Source organism: Macaca thibetana, chromosome 14, assembly GCF_024542745.1.
Source record: "Macaca thibetana thibetana isolate TM-01 chromosome 14, ASM2454274v1, whole genome shotgun sequence".
Taxonomy (NCBI): domain Eukaryota; kingdom Metazoa; phylum Chordata; class Mammalia; order Primates; family Cercopithecidae; genus Macaca; species Macaca thibetana.
Window position 1 is genome coordinate 56,833,214 of NC_065591.1, and position 17,362 is coordinate 56,850,575.

The 17,362-nt window shown below is 43.5% G+C and overlaps 2 protein-coding genes across 10 annotated transcripts in view; one reads left to right on the forward strand and one right to left on the reverse strand.

Moving 5' to 3' along the window:
* RPL27A (ribosomal protein L27a) overlaps positions 1-17,362 on the reverse strand; it is a 1,008,958-nt gene that overhangs the window by 14,668 nt on the left and 976,928 nt on the right. The gene's annotated exons all lie outside the window — the stretch shown is intronic.
* TRIM66 (tripartite motif containing 66) overlaps positions 12,598-17,362 on the forward strand; it is a 47,182-nt gene continuing 42,417 nt past the window's right edge. For 2 of the 4 annotated variants that reach the window (XM_050756080.1, XM_050756081.1), the window contains exon 1: positions 12,598-12,622. The gene's annotated coding sequence lies outside the window, so the exon portion shown is untranslated. The other 2 variants (XM_050756078.1, XM_050756079.1) reach the window with 1 other exon arrangement.

A 17,362-nucleotide genomic window follows, 5' to 3' on the forward strand; every position in this document is an offset into this window, starting at 1 on the left:
ACAGTCTCATTGGGAACTGTGCAGTCACTGGAGATGGGAACCGCGTGCCTTCATTTTACTATTCTAGCACAGGACATGTCACAGAGGCACAGTGAGTATCCATTGAATGAAATTATGCAGTGAGAAAGTCAAATAAGTTAGCAACACTTAGAAATATTGTGTTGATCTTTTCTGTTTGTTTTGTTCTCTGCAGTATTTCCCAAGTGATTTGAAACATGAATCTAGGCTCTCTGTGAGGCATTATAGCACTAGTTAAAAATGGGGACTTCCAAAGTGCTGGGATGACAGGCGTGAGCCACCGCACCTGGCCCACACTCTTAATTAGTGAAATGTTCTCAAGCTGGTCCACACACATATTTTCATGAGTTCTGTCCAATAATTTTTTAAAACGAGTGTTTCATTGTGATAATAAAGTTTTAAAAAGTGTAGTCTGGATTATCTACATATTTAAGCCCTCTGAACCCATGTGCAAGCTATCTTGCCTCTCAGAGTCTGCTGAGAGTTTGGAGTACAGGAGAGAGATGATCTATTTTGATTTTTTTACATTAATATATGATTTTTAAACATAAACTTAGTTTTTCCTTAATCTTAATTTTAATTAACAAATCTTATTCTCTTTATAAGTGGCATAAATTTTAACAATGCCATTTAAAGGGCCTTTGATTAATATGTGAACTTATTTACAAATTTTGTTAATATTGGCTTTTATAAAATAAAATGTAATTTATATTCTTTGTAAGTACTCCAGTTATCTAGCAAATAGGCATTCCTAATTACTTAAAGAACTCTTGAAAATCCAGTGAGTTAAATGTATAAATATGGTGAATCACAAATATATCTTAAAAGTTCCAGCATTATAGAAAACCAAATACTTCATGTTCTCACTTATAAGTGGGAACTGAAGATTGAGTACATATGGACACAGAGATGGGGATAGCAGATACTGGGACCTACTTGAGGGTGGAGGGTGGGAGGAGAGTGAGGGTCAAAAAACTACATATCAGGCCTTGTGCGGTGGCTCATGCCTATAATCCTAGCACTTTGGGAGGCTGAGGTGGGCAGATCATCTGAGGTCAGGAGTTCGAGACCAGCCTGGGCAACATGGTGAAACCCTGTCTGTACTAAAAATCAAAAATTAGCTGGACATGGTGGCACGTGCCTATAGTCCCAGCTACTTGGGAGGCTGAGGCATGAGAATCACTTGAACCCAGGAGGTGGAAGTTGCAATGAGCCAAGATCACACCACTGCATGCCAGCCTGGGTGACAGAGTGAGACTTTGTCTCAAAAAAAAAAAAAAAAAAAAATCAAAACAAGACAAAACAAAAAACTACCCATCAGGTACTGTGATTATTACCTGGGTGATGAAATAATCTATACACCAAACCCCCCATGACACACAATGTACCTATATAACAAACCTAAGTATGTACCCCTGAACCTAAAATAAAACTTAAAAGAAACAAATGAGGTGGTCAGGTTTGGTTCAGTTCCAGTGCCGAAGGGCAGAGGAGAGGGTTGATTTCTATGTTAGTGCCTCAGGCTTCATGCTGTGTTACTTAACAATCTTTGATCCTGGCCCCACAGCCCTTGGACAGACCTGGCGCCTGAGTGATAGGTGGCTGCCATTGGGGGCTGTGAATAAAATCCCAAAAAGAGGGTTTTTTTTGTTTGTTTGTTTTGTTTTTTTGTTTTTTTGTTTTTTGAGACAGTGTCTCGCTCTGTCGCCCAGGCTGGAGTGCAGTGGTGCGATCTCGGCTCACTGCAGCCTCTGCCTCCCGAGGTCAAGTGATTCTTCTGCCTCAGCCTCCCAAATAGCTGGGACTACAGGCACGTGCCACCACACCCAGCTAATTTTTGTATTTTTAGTAGAGACAGGGTTTCACCATGTTGGCCAGGCTGGTTTTGAACTCCTGACCTCAAGTGACCTGCCTGCCTCGGCCTCCCAAAGTGCTGGGATTACAGGCGTGAGCCACTGCACATGGTCCTAAAGGAGTTTTGTTAAAATCATGTTGGACAATGAGGATGCAAGGTATTCGGTACCATTGATTTCAGCAGTATTGACAGTATGAAGGATGGTGCCTGTGACTTTACCATAATTCTTCAGTAATGGTAAATAGCACTGTTGGTATTAGCAGCAATAGGAGATGGCAGTCTCAATACATCAACATAAGGCAGTCTGTGCTTTGGACCAAATGACATTGGGCCTCTGCAGCAGTGGTGGCACCTTTTGCTAGCTTTGGTGATGGTGCCCTTCCTGACTATAGGGATTTAAAGATAGTCACAATACTTTTCTGCCACCCATCCCACCAAGAGGTGAAGTCTATTTCTGTTTCCCCTGAATCTGTATTGGTCCTATGACTTACTTTAACCACTGGAATGTGGCAGAAATATTGCTGTGTAACTTCAAAAGCTGGGCCTCAGGAGATCTGCAATGTCTAAGTTTGCTGGTTGGAATATGCCATCTTGGAATCCAGTCTCCATGCTGTGAGTAAGCCCAAGCAGTCACATGGAGAGTAGAACTGAGGTTTCTGCCTGACAACCAATACCAGTTGCTAGCCATGAGTGAGGCTGTTTTGGACTGGGCCATATCCCAGATGACATCACTGAAGCACAAGAACTACTCAGTCAACCCATGAATCACTGAAAGTAATAAACTTCTGATGTTTTAAGCCATGAAAAAAAGTTCCAGCATTGTTGGGTTAATATCTATAATATAAAAAGAACTCCTACAACTCAACAATTAAAAAAAAAAGCCCTGATTTTAAAATGGGCAAAAGATTTGAATATACATTTCTCCAAAGATGAAGTACAAATAACCAATAAGCCCAAGAAAAAATACTCAACATCACTAATCACTAGGGAAATGCAAATCAAAACCATGATGAGAAACCACCTCATGCCTATTAGGATGGCTATCAAACAAACCAAAAAAAATCGCAGAAAATAATAGATGTTGACAAGAATGTAGAGAAATTGGAATACTTGTGCACTGTTGGAGGGAATATAATACAGTGTGGCTGCTGTGGAAAATATGGTAGTTCCACAGAAAATTAAAAATCAAATTATCATATGATCCAGTAATTCCACTTTTGGATATATGCTTAAAAGAATTTAAAGTAGGGACTTGAAGAGATATTTGTACACTCATGTTTCTAGCAGCATTATTTGCAATAGCCAAAAGGTAGAAGTAACCCAAGTGTTAATCAACAAATGAATGGATAAACAAAATGTAGTATGTACATATAGTGGAATATTATTCAGCTTTAATAAGGAAGGAAGTTCTGACACATGCTACAACATGGATGAAGCTTTAGGACATTATGCTAAATGAGGTAAGCCTGTTATAAAAGGGCAAGTACTGTATGATTCCAGTTACGTGAGATATTTAGAGTAGTTACGTGAGATATTTAGATATTTAGAGATATTAGCTTCATAGAGATAGAAACTAGAAAGGTGATTTCTAGGGACTGGGGAAATGGGGAGTTGTCGTTTGATGGGTATAGAGTTTCAGTTTGCCCATTTTTTTAATGGGGTTATCATTTGTTATTGTCGAATTGTAGAAGTTCCTTACACATTCTGGATACCTATCTCTTATTAGATATATGATTTGCAAATATTTTCTCCCATTCCGTGAGTTGCTTTTTCATTCTGTTGATAGTGTCCTGGGATGCACAAAGTTTTAAATTTTCATGAAGTCCAACTTATCTATGTTTTTTATTGTTGTTGTCTGTGCTTTTGGTGTCACATTCAAGAAATCATTGCCAAATCCAATGTCACAAATATTTTCCCCTTTGTTTTCTTCTAGGAGTTTTATAGTTTTAGCTCTTAAGTTCAGGTCTTTGATCTCACTTAAGGTTTTTAACGTGAACGAATTATGCATGTGTCAAGGCTGTGTGACTCTAAAAGGAGAACATTAAATTAATATATATAGGCTGGGTGCTGTGGTGGCTCACGCCTGTAATCCCAGCACTTTGAGAGGCCAAGGCAGGTGGATCACCTGAGGTCAGGAGTTCAAGACCAGCCTGGCTAACATGGCGAAACCCTGTCTCTACTAAAAATACAAAAAAAAAGTTGCTGAGTTTGATGGCAGGTGCCAGTGGTGGCAGACACTAGCTACTCGGGAGGCTCAGGCAGGAGAACCACTTGAACCCAGGAAGTGGAGGTTGCAGTGAGCTGAAATCGCGCCACTACACTCCAGCCTGGGCGACAGAGTGAGACTCCATCTGTCTCTCTTTATATATATGACAGTTACCTGGATCATAATATTTGTTGCCGAGTTATTCTAATTGCAATGAAGAATAAAAACCAAAAGCTTTGGTGTCAGTATATTTGGCCATCTGAGTGTCATTCCTGATCTGCCTGCCATTACTAGTTGTGTAAAAACCAAGAGGTTTTTTTTTTTGCCTGTAAAATGAGGTTAATGGTGATAGTTACTAACTCATAGGACTGTTGTGAAGATTATATGAGGACATATACATAAAGCCTTCTGTACTATGCCTCATTTGTAGAAAGTAAGAAATGTTAAAAAAAAATGCTGTTATTAGAACTTAAGAAGATGTAAATAGGGGAAAAAAGCCTGTTAGACGGAAACATGCTTAATTTGGAACCAGAGAGGCAGTTTCTCATATAATATGTGTACTATGTGGCATCTTATATTCCTTTCTTTCTTTTTTTTTTTTTTTTGGAGGTGGAGTTTTGCTCTTGTTGCCCAGATTGGAGTGCAATGGTGTGATCTTGGCTCACTGGAACCTCCGCCTCCCGGGTTCGAGCAATTCTCCTCCCTCAGCCTCCCGAGTAGCTAGAATTACAGGTGCCAACCACCATGCCCGGCTAATTTTTTTTATTTTTAGTAAAGACAGGATTTCGCCATATTGGCCAGGCTGGTCTGGAACTCCTGACCTCTGGTGATCCGCCCACCTCAGCCTCCCCAAGTGCGGGGATTACAGGAGTGAGCCACTGTGTCTGGCTTCTTATATTCTTTAGTAGGTCTGATGGTCTGGCTAGGCCATGGTTACCTTCCACATTTGCATTTATGGGTAAAAAGTTGAATAAACTTCCTCTTTTTTTATTTTTTTGAGACGGAGTCTTGCTCTGTTATCCAGGCTGGAGTGCAGTGGTGAGATCTTGGCTCACTACAAGCTCTGCCTCCCGGGTTCATGCCTTTCTCCTGCCTCAGCCTCCCGAGTAGCTGGGACTACAGGCGCCCGCCACCACACCTGGCTAATTTTTTTGTATTTTTAGTAGAGACAGGGTTTCACCGTGTTAGCCAGGATGATCTCGATCTCCTGATTAATGATCTGCCCGCCTCGGCCTCCCAAAGTGCTGGGATTACAGGTGTGAGCCACCGCGTCTGGCCTAACTTCCTCTTTATTACTTGGAACTATTAAGAGGACCCTATGTGGTGTGGTATTTGTTGGTTTGTATGTCTGTCTCTCCCTCATGGATATTTATTGACTACTATGTGCCAGGCTGTATGGCATTTAGGGTACAGAGATGAAAAGACAGAGCCCGCCGGGCACGGTGGCTCAAGCCTGTAATCCCAGCACTTTGGGAGGCCGAGACGGGCGGATCATGAGGTCAGGAGATCGAGACCATCCTGGCTAACCCAGTGAAACCCCGTGTCTACTAAAAAATACAAAAAATTAGCCGGGCGTGGTGGCGGGCGCCTGTAGTCCCAGCTGCGCGGGAGGCTGAGGCAGGAGAATGACTTGAACCCAGGAGGCGGAGCTTGCAGTGAGCTGAGATCCGGCCACTGCACTCCAGCCTGGGCGACGCAGCGAGACTCCGTCTCAAAAAAAAAAAAATAAATAAAAAGAAAAAAAAAAGAAAAGACAGAGCCCTTGACTTCAAGGAGCTCATTGTCTATGAATGACAGCCAGATAAACAGGTGATAATAATACAGTGAGGAGCAGATTGTTTAAAGTTCAAGTAAAGGATCAATAACTCTGGTAAGTTCTCCATGTACTAGGACTGGCAGATATCAGTTGCCCACTGAATATTTTCTGAAGGATCAAAAGAATGGCTCCCAAATCAGCTGTCTGATGAAAGGCAGAGCTGTCACCTATCTCTGGCTAGCCTAGTGAAATACCCAATACCTGAACTTAGATTTCTGGTCTGTAGTTTGAGAAGCCATGTTTGGAGAGAGTTTTTAGTAAAGTCACTTTGTCCAGCAGAGTAGGAACACGGGCTTTCCGGAAAGTTTATGCTCTTTCTGTGAATCTGGGCAGAAATCTGTATTTTTTTTTTTTTTTTTTAAAGTAAAATGTGGGAGCCGGTAGAGGGATGGCAGGGGAGGCGGATAGAGGCTGAGGAATAAACAGTTTCCTAGCTTCAATGCCTCCAACCGGATGGAGCCACACTGCATGGGGCCGAGTTCATTTCTGTAAACCTGTTTCTCCTGCTTCCTGGGCAGAGCCGAGCCGTTGCTATGTTGAATGGAAGAGGGGCTGTGCCTGGGCTCAGGGTCTGTCGATCTGGTTTTTGGCTCTAGTTCCTCCCCAGGCCTGTACTCCTGCTCTGGGGCTTGGAACTGAGGGGATAGCATGAGGTAGGCATCTTCCTATTCATCCAGATGGTGCCTTTCAGGTCTGTAACCCTGCAACCCAACACAGAACATGATGCAGGAGAGGAGGTCTTAAGTGAATATTTATTGAATAAATGACTTAATTAATAAAGCCTGGGTAGAAGGCTTTTTTCACTTGTGATACAGTCCCTTTTTGTTCTTCAAGTGGGAGGTACAAAACACATTTATCAAGCACTTAACTGATTGGCAGACACTGTAGAGGCATTATCTTTTGTAAACTCCATAGCAGCCTTATAAAGGGGGTATTAGTACTCCCATTTTATAGATGAAAAATATGGGGATGGGATACTTATAGACAACTACTTGGGATATTTATTAACAACTACTGCCTGGTAAGGTCAAATTCAGGTTCACCTGTCTTCAAAGCTTGTGATCAACATCGTGGCACTTTGCTCAGGGGGAGAGTCCACACTCAGTTAGAATACCAAACTGATGAGGAGATTCCATGGAGAATCTTTGAAGAAAGAACAAACTCTGCAGCCTGAGCCAGCAAATATAAATATTTTTTAATTAAAAAAGTTTTTAACTGACATGTAAAACTATGTATTTACAGTGTACAACATGATGTTTTGAAGTATAAATACATTGCAGAATGACTAAATCTAGCCAGTTAACATACACATCACCTCACATAATTATCATTTTGGTGGTGAGAACACTTTACATCCATTCTCCTGGCATCTTTCAAGCATACAATATATTATTAACCACACTTATCATGCAGTACAATTAATCTCTTGAACTTATTCCTGCTATCTAACTTGGATTTTTGTATCCTTTGACCAACATCTCCCTAACTACCCTTGCCCCCTGCCAACGACTCTAGACCCTGGTAGCTGCTTTTATACTGTCCACTTTTATGAGATCAGTTTTTTTAGATTCCACATGAGTGAGCTTATACAGTATTTGTCTTTCTGTGCCTGGCTTATTTCACTTACAATGTGCTGTAGATACAACCATGTTGTCACAAATGACAGGTTTTCCTCTTCTTTTTTTTTTTTTTTTTTTTTTTTTTTTTTTTTTTACTGGTTGAATAGTATAGTGTGTATATATATATATCACATTTTCTTTATCCATTCATCAGTAGACACAGGTTGATTCCCTGTCCTAGCTATTGTGAATAATACAGCTATGAACATGGGAGTGCAGGTATGTCTCTGACATGCTGATTTCATTTTCTTTGGAAATACAGTAGTCCCCCTGCATCCAAGGTTTTGCTTTTCAAGTTTTTAGTTACTCACGGCCTGAAAATATTAAGAGATTTTGTGGGGGGTGGAGGGGGGAAGACAGAGAGAGAGCGAGCGAGCACAGAGGCTGCATTCATGTTGCTTTTATTACAGTATATTCTTATAATTGTTCTATTTTATTATTAGTTATTGTTAATCTCTTACTTTGCCTAATTTACAAATTAAACTTTATCATAGCTATGTATGCACAGGAAAAATATTGTATATATAGGGTTTTGTACTATTCACTGTTTCAGGCATCTTGGAATGTACCCTCCATGAATAAGGGGGGACTACTGTATACTCAGTATTTGAATTGCTGGATCAAGCGCAAATCTTTAATTAATACAGCCACAGCTGAGTTGAGATTCTCCCCAGCAACTAGAAAAATGGGTCTGCATCACCTCTCAGGCACTGAGGAGACCAGCTGGGCAAGATCTTCAAAAGCTAATGATGGAGACCAGAGCAAAGTTAGGAGTGTGGTGAGAATACAGTGGCTTAGCCATGCAGTGCGATGGCTGGGTACAGAAATGCCAGCTATTGAAATTGGATTTTCTCAGTCAATGAGAATATCTACTTGGGGCTATTTGCTTTTGTGGCTAATTAAAAATGGTCCCAGGTCAAATTCTATCTGGAAAGTTGGCCATTGAGTACCAAAATGATACTTTAAGTAAATGTAGTAAGCTCTGAAGGGAGCTAACATCCCTGAAACTAACTCTTACCATATGCTGGCTCTGTCTTCAGGGTTCTCAGGGTTGCTGTGGTTTTATTTGTCATTTTAGGAAAGGGAAGAGGGAATTAATTGGATATTTCCTTCCCCATGCGAGGAAAAGGAACAGTACTTATTTTTTCTCTTCAAATCAATTAAAAGACAAATCATGGCTGGAAGACTTTGATACTGAGATGCAGATTCCAGAATCTACTTGTTTAGTATCTTATTTTTCCCATTTTCAAAGTTGGGGATGTAGCTGGAAGTCACAGACCCTAGAGCTCACCTGGACTCTAGCACTAATAGACTGGGCAATCCTAGGCCCTTTCTGGCTTTCAGGGCTAGACCTAATGAGATTTAACAACACCAAATTACTACTGTAGCCCCATGCTTCTTGAAGCTAGTGAAGGGTGACAGCATCCCCCAAACACTACTAATGCTGAAAGGAGGAGCAATCACGGTCCCTCGTTGGACAGGCCTTGGGACTTTAGGAATATCCAAAGAGAGGGAACTGATGCAAGATGCTACAACCTTAGAGTCAGAGAGGGAAATGATGCTTATTTTAATGAGCAGCTCAGCTGGAGGGGCTCTGATGGTCTTGGGTGGGAATGGGAGGCAGGGGGTGAGATCTCAGCTATAGGAGCCTGGGAGGTGGGTGACTATTCTTTGCTCATTCCAGGTGCTGCAGTGTGTCCAGCCTTTTGAGGTCTGTTGTGGGCAGTGACTCAAGTCTCCCAGGTGGAGGGCAGTCTACTGAGCTGGGTGTGCAGCAGGTATAGAAGCTGAAGCCCAGAGCCCTATCAGTGGAGTGGCTTTTTAGTTCATGAACAGTTTCCTTACCTTAATTAGCTCTCTAGGGCCCTGGGAGTAGCACTGGCACTCCAGAACAGGACCCATTACTGGGAGAGCAATTCCCCCAGTAATGGAAAGGAGGCAGGCTGTGTTTTGGGGGAGGTGCTTGCTGCAGCCAGTGCTGCTTGGAACTAGATTTGCTGAGGGAACAGATTTGCTGAGGGAGGGAGCTCGAGATGGCTGTGATGGATGGATGAGATCTTCGAGGGGCCTCTTGTCTGCTGGAACTTTCTGATTTAAGGGGGAGCAGTTAAGGTTGAGTGCTGTGGAGGCCAGGAGGCAGGGAAGGCCCTTAAACTCCAACCCCTCACTGCATAGATGAAGCATCAGGAGTCCAGGAAGGGCTAGGATCCTGCTGAAAACCACATGATCGGTCACTTGCAGAGCCAGGAAAAAAACCCAACTCCCTTGCCTGACAGTCCAGGGCTTTCCTGGACTTGAGGGCCAGTAGAAACTACAGACCCAGAATAGGATGCTGCCCTTGGTTCCCCAACTCTGTCTCTCTCTCCAGGCCCAGCTGGAAAAGGGATCAGTGGCTTAGCATGGAGCATGTCAGTGCATCAGTTTTTGCACTGACTAAGATTTGGGATGAAAATAGACAGAGGTGCTACCTGGGTCAGTGAGGGTCTATCAAATGAAATGAGCCCAGACTTCATCCTACCTGTACTTTTTGCATTATACTGTGGGTACTTTCTTGGCACAGAAAGCCTGTTTCACAGCCAGGTGGTTCCTAGGAGCATGGGCTCTGAAGGCTATGGATCATGCATCCATCTCCAGCCCCAGCCAGTCACCTGGCTTTCATAGCCAGATTCTGACTCTTGGCTCAGATTGGCTGTCTGGCTCTTCCTCACAGTCCCTGGATACCTGCCTGACCTCAGCTTATTCCCTATTCTTTCCAATAGTGATATTTTTCCTGACCTCACTTCACTTATTGCCACTGTGGTTATGCTCTAGCTTTGACCCTGATCACTCCCTCTGACTCCGGGACTGCACTTCTAGCTACCCAAAGGCTTCCAGTTGCTTGCAGTTTAAAATGGATACTTAGCATGGCCTCCAAGTCTTTTCTTAATCTGGTTCCAAACTAATGTTATAGCCTCATCTGTCATTTATCTATATGTTCTAGCCTTACAAGACTTTCCAAAGAGGCCTCACACTTTCATATCTGTAATTCTCCGTTTATAATGTTCCTTCCTCCTGAAATGCCTTTTCTTGCTTGAAACATCCTACACAAACTTGAATGTCCAGCTCAGATGCAACCCAGTTATCAGAACTAGAGTTCACGAAGATGGACATGGCCTTGGAAACAAGCAAAATCCCCTTAATCAGAATTAAACCCCAAAGGGTGAGGCTAGCACAATTTAAGGAGCTGTTGTTTTAGGCCAGATGTCATAAACTTTCTGCACAGGGCTAGATAGTAAATATTTTAGGCTTTGTGGGTCATACGGTCTCTGTTCCAACTACTCAGCTCTACCATTGTAGCAGAAAAGCAGAAGGCAGTCATAGACAATATGGAAATGAATGGGCATTACTGTATTCTTTATTTACGAGAACAGGCAGTTTATGGCTTTCTGACCCCTGTTTTAGGTTCTGTCTGGGGAAATTGGGTGGTTTGAATCTGTGGGTGACACCAAGTAGGAATAGCTGTGCAGGAACCAGGCAGAGTCAGAAAAATATGCAAGGGACTCCCAGGTAGGGAATAGTGTTAGGATGAGGCACATGGAGGGGAGGGGAGGGCAAATATTAGAAACAGGAGGGAGTTAATTTTGGCTGGAATATGGGATGCTTGAAAGAGAGAAGTATGGATTCTGTTCAGAAAGGAAACTTAGGGCCAAATTGTGAAGGATCTTGATTAAGCTATTCTGTGGACAGCGGGGAGCCATTGAAAGTTTTTGATCAGTATAATATGGTCACATCTGTACTTTGGAATATGATCAAAGTCATTCTGACTGGTTGTGGTGGCTCACACTTGTAATCTGAGCACTTGAGGAGGCCAAGAGGGGAGGATCTCTTGAGGTCAGGAGTTCAAAACCAGCCTGGGCAACAGAGTAAGGCCCTGTCTCTACAAAAAATAGAAAATGAAAAATAAATTAGCTGGGTGCACACCTGTAGTCCCAGCTGCTTGGGAGGCTGAGGCTGCAGTGAGCCATAATCATGCCACCACACTCCAGCCCGAGTGGCAGAATGAAACGCTGTCTCAAAATAAACAAAAAAAACCAAAGACAAACAAACAAGAAAAAAACAAATTCATACTGGCCCAGTGAGAAGAATGACTGGAGGAGATAGGACTGGATACAGGAAGACCTGCTGTACTACTGCAGTTGTCCAGGCCATTGGTTCCTGATTGCTGGGCTTTGAACCAGTGCTGGTCTGAATGCCTAAGAATTGTTTGTGATGCTTGCTAAAAATACAGATTCCCAGTCCCACATCCACACACAAAAGATTTGGGTTTGGTAGATTCAGAATTTCTAACAAGCTCTCCAGATTTGGGCATCACTGGTCCAGGCAAGGCAGAATGAAGCCTGATCTTAAGAGGGCAAGGATGCCAGAGAAAGGAAGGCATAGATAACATGGGATTTGGCCACTGCTCTCTTCCTCCTGTTACCTACCTCTGTTCATGAGAGCCCTCCACTTGACTCTTTGTTCTTCACACACTACCACTAGCCCCAACATCCTAATTTGCTTATGTCCTGTCAGTTCTCTTTGAAATGAGTCTTCTGTTGCTTTTTTCCATTTCTACCCTCATTTAGGGTCCCATTAATGCTCAACTACCCTGACCTCCCTGTGTCCAGTCCATCAAGATAATCATAAAGCCCAGCTCAGTCACTCTCCAGAAGCTTTTTGGGCTGCCTTTTATTTTAGGATGAAGGTCAAGCTCCTGAGCTTAGCATTCAGTTTCCTTCAGGAGCTTACTCTCCTGCCAGTCTTTCCAAGCATATCCCTGCCACTCCCCCTCATCTGGTTGCTCTGTGCTTTTGAAATTGTGCTGTACTTGTAGCCTTGCCCCATCCTAATGTCTCCTCCAGTCAACCCTGTTCATCCTTCCCTTTTTTCCTCTCTGCTTGTGTGTGACTGGATCTTCCTGGTGGGTAGAGTTAGCTGCCAAGGGAGAACCCCCACGACCTTTTTGCATCATAAATGTGTGTCTTCTCCATCCGAAGTCCTAATCCTCTGCTTGTGACGGACAATTGGTCACTATGGCAACTGACTGTGACGTCACAGGATAAGGACTTCAGGTGAAGTGGCAGGAGCAGGTGAGTATGTAGGAGACAGATTTCAATGTCTGTTGAAGGCCCCCCCACACCCTCCTTCAGTGCCGGGGGCATGGAGGGATATCTTGGGCTCCTGCTGTTTTTTAAAATGATGCGGTGAGAGTGTGTGCCTGGCATCTGCGTGCTGCAGCAGTGTGGGGCTGACAGAGTGTGTCAACTTGAGCTCTGGCTGTGCAGGCACCGCTGCTGCGTGAGCCTGTTATTCCATTCTGGATTGCTATTTTGATACCCAGATTGCATCATTCTTCCTACGTATAAACAGGGGGTCCCCAGGGCCCTGCAGCTACTCACTTCTCCACCAACACTGTTGTTGTGATGAGCTCTATTTAAATGAGCTGCCGGATCGGGGCAGGTTCCAGCCACACATGAGCACTGTCATTTTGGGGAACATGGAGGGCTGAAGGATTTTTGGATGGAGTCCTAAAAGGCTGAGAGTGCTGTCTCCCGAGCTGTGCAGAGAGCGACAGAGCTAGTTCCTGAAAGTTGAAAATGTCGTTTTCTTCCTTCTGAGCTTCTGTTCCAAGGCACCCAGAGGATTAGGAAGGAGATGCAGCTAGGAAAAGAGTCGCCTCTTTGAGGTCTCCCTCTTGCTGTTCAGTTTGGGAAAATTGCTGCAGAGCCTTCAAGATAAACAGAAACAGGAGGAGTCAACCAAGCTCTTTCCTGCAGGAGTATCTCAGGTGAGCTAGAGAAATGCAGCCCCGGCTGAGGATGCGTCAGAGAAAGGAGAGGATCCAGGCTGCTCCCTTTACCCTATCCAGTATCCATTCCCGGAGGCTTAGGCCTTGCAGCCCGGCTGGCTACAGCATGCAGGGTGGGTGTTCCTGGGCGCTTGGTAAGCACCATCCTCTGGACCTGTGGTGGTCTCACCTGTCGCTCCTCTGACTTCTATCCCAGGTGTTGCTCTAATCACGGCATCAGGGCCACCGGTAAGCCTGCTGGCAGCTGGGGCAGAAGCAGCAGTCACTTTAGGGGTAACTTGGATAAAAATTTGTCTTTCTAGCAGGGACTGGGTATTTGGGGATGGGGTGCAACATGTTTCTTGAAGGTGGTGCTGCTCTGAGTGGTGGGTTGGAGGACGCCTTCAGGGGCTGTGTGGTGGGGGCCTTAGCTGGTGCTAAGTAGACTGGGGCTGCCCAGGGGTGGGAGGGCAGAACTGTTAGTGAGGATGTCCAGCCTGCCAGAGGATACAACTAGAGTGTTTTTTCTCATTGCTTAGCGTCTGACAGAGGCATAGGGAGGTAGAGAATCTTACCTGTGGCTACAGAGGTAATTAGGGACTGCTTAGTGGTTCACAGTATCACCTATGTTATACAAGGGCCATGTGATTTTAGCTAAGCTCCTCCCTGTCTTTGGGCCTCCATGTCATCATCTGTGTGGTGGGCAATTGCCTGGATGAACAGTGAAGCTCTGTCCAGCTTTGGGTCTACAGGTTGGAACTAGCAGAGGAGCATCAGGCTCCTCCAGTGGATGCTATTGCTCTGTTGGGATCAGAGCTTGGACCCCAGCTTCTAGTTGCCTGGAGCCCTGGGCAAGAGCTGTGGAATGAAGGGCTTCCTAACGCTCAGAGGATTGCTTAGCATTGGTCTCAGGCTTGTGTGACGTATGTGTTCTCGCTTGGTGACCTAAGCTGACCTGATACCAGCTTTCTGAGACCTCTTTGGGATTTCTCTCCTCCTCTACCTCCCTGGTGTCCATGTTGCCTTGGCCCTGCTGTTCATGTCTGAAAGGTAGACTACCCAGTGTGGGCCCAACTTCCTTGCTGCCTCACTAAGGAGCACCTCTGGTGTCTGTGACTTCCTGATTCTGGAGACAGAAGCCCCACATCTCATGGGGGATAATCATGTGGACTTGGGGCCCTGTCTCTATATTTCTCAGAATCAGTGTTCTTGTATGTGAAATACAAGAGTAGGGCTGTCGTTTGAATAATAATTAACCAAATAAAATGGAAAAAAGCATGATATCTAAATAATATTTTATGTACAATGTGATTTAAATATGTATTTATAACTAAATTAATATTAAATATTGTTAAGTAGATGTTTGGTTATACACAGCTCTAAGAGTTGATATATACGCTCAGTGCATGTTCTAGGTCCCAGCAGCAGTCCTTGTAGTGCCAAACCTCAGGCTGCACTCTAGGTCTGCTTATGGGTCCTGCAGTTGAGCTGGGAGTCTGGCTCCCAACTCGGTGCCAATCCCCAGGTACAGGAGTATCAGGTCACTACCTGTCTGTTGGGAATCTGCCCTATTCTCTGCCAGAGGGGAACTACATCACAGCTGAATTCAGAGTCTTTCTTAACTTCTTAGTCTCTTTTTATTATTATTATTATTATACTTTAAGTTCTAGGGTACCGTGCAGGTTTGTTACATATGTATACATGTGCCATGTTGGTGTGCTGTACCTATTATTAAAACTCGTCATTTACATTAGGTAAATGACAAGTTAATGGGTGCAGCTGGGTGAGCATGCCTTTCTCAGTTGCATGATATAGGAGACAGCTATCAGGCTCAGCCACAGGGGAAGGGGGTGCTCTCTCGTAGGTGCTGTGTCTCAAACTTGGTTGTACATTGTTTTCACCTGGGGAATTTTTTACACATGTAAAGTGCCTGGTTCAGAGAGTGGTGGTGTACAGATGAAAATGTGTCCCACACCTCTCAAGGACCAGAAGTGTTTGTACTTGTGACAGATGGACTAAATGTCCTCCACTTTCAGAGCTGCTCTCCTAGGCTCCTAAGTTCTCAGGAGCACCTCTGGTGTCTGTGACTTCCTGATTCTGGAGACAGAAGCCCCACATCTCATAGGGGATAATCATGTGGACTTGGGGCCCTGTCTCTATATTTCTCAGAATCAGTGTTCTTGTATGTGAAATACAAGAGTAGGGCTGTCGTTTGAATAATAATTAACCAAATAAAAAGGAAAAAAGCATGATATCTAAATAATATTTTATGTACAATGTGATTTAAATATGTATTTATAACTAAATTAATATTAAATATTGTTAAGTAGGTGTTTGGTTATACACAGCTCTAAGAGTTGATATATGCCAATTGTCTAAAGTAAAACTTTACTTTGATATCTTCATTGAAAGATGGAGAATCTCTTTAAAAAAAATAAAAAGTCAAGGTTGACACAGCTTGATGGGGTTAGGGACCTTCTGAGGGAAGAGAAGAATTTCTGGACAAAGGTGTTGTGACACAAAGAGAGCGCATGTCCTTTGGGTCCACTCTGGGGCCCGCAGCCTCCCTGGGACAGTGCCTGCACCACTGTCATGATTCTCCATCTCTGTTCTTTGCTGCACAGCCCCTCTTGGAGGGCTAATCTCTTAAATCCAGGCTTTCTTTCAACTACAAGCTTGTTCCCTGACTTTCTGACAAGGATGATAGCCAGGGTGCTATTTGGCTCTCTGTTCCTTCCCATCTTGCCCAGGATAATATTTCTTTTTCTTTAATTTCTTTTTTAATTTTTAATTTTTTTTTTTTTTTTTGAGGCAGAGTCTCACTCTGTCACCCAGGCTGGAGTGCAGTGGTGCAATCACGGCTCACTGCAAGCTCCGCCTCCTAGCTTCAAGCAATTGTCCTGCCTTGGCCTCCCGAGGCTGGGATTACAGGGTGCTCCCCACCACGCCTGGCTAATTTTTGTGTTTTTAGTAGAGACTGGGTTTTGCTATATTGGCCAAGCTGGTCTCAAACTCCTGACCTCAGATGATCCTCCTGTCTTGGCATCCCAAAGTGTTGGGATTATAGGTGTGAGCCACCGGGTCTGGCTTCCAGGAGAAAAAAACGCCTGGCTGCTGTAGGCAGAGTAAATGGGTTGGATAATTTGTACTTCCCTACATTCCTATTCCCCTCATTTTAATGGTGTACAAAGTAAGATAATTGCTTGAACCCAGGAGGCAGAGGTTGCAGTGAGCCGAGATTGTGCCACTGCAGTCCACCCTGGGTGACAGAGCGAAACTCCATCTCAAAAAAAAAGAAAAAAAAAAAAAAAAAAAAAAAAAAAAAAGAAAAAAGAAAAAAGAAAAAAAAAAAAAAAAAAAAAAAGGAAATGCAGTCCTCATTTACCATCATCGACTAGATTCTTAGAAACTGTGATTTTAAGCAAAACAATGTACAGCAGGTCCTTAAGTAAACATCCTTTTGTTATAACATTGATGAAAAAAAAAAAACAGTTTCATTTTACGTCATCATGCTTAAAGTTGACGTTTCCAAGAACCTATCAGTGATGTTAAGTGAGGACTTACTCTATAATTCAATCTGCTAAAAACCAGGTAATATCCTTTAATACCAACTGTGGTTTATTTTTGTATACAGACATATGAACAGGTATTTGAAAGGCAATGTGATATTTGTTGTACTAGAAGGATGTTCAGGGTGCTGTGGGAACCCAGAAGAGGGACTAATTAACTAATCCTGGGGGAAATTAACCCTGCTTCTCAAAGGTGGAACATTTGAACAGGTATGAAAAGATGAATAGGAGTTTATCTGAAAAGGAGAGGGGCAAGAAAGAGTATTTCAGGAAGAGGAAACAGCATTTTTCACAGACACAGAGTCAGGCAAAAGTTTGGTGTATTCAAGAAATAGCAGAGATATTGGGCATGGCAAAAACACAGGGTGTATGGCAGGCAAAGCTAAAGATGAGATTAGAGAGAGGTAAGGTTAATTTGCAAAGGGCATTGAATGCCAAGCTGAGGACTTTGGCTTTAAGGCCAAGGGAGCAGA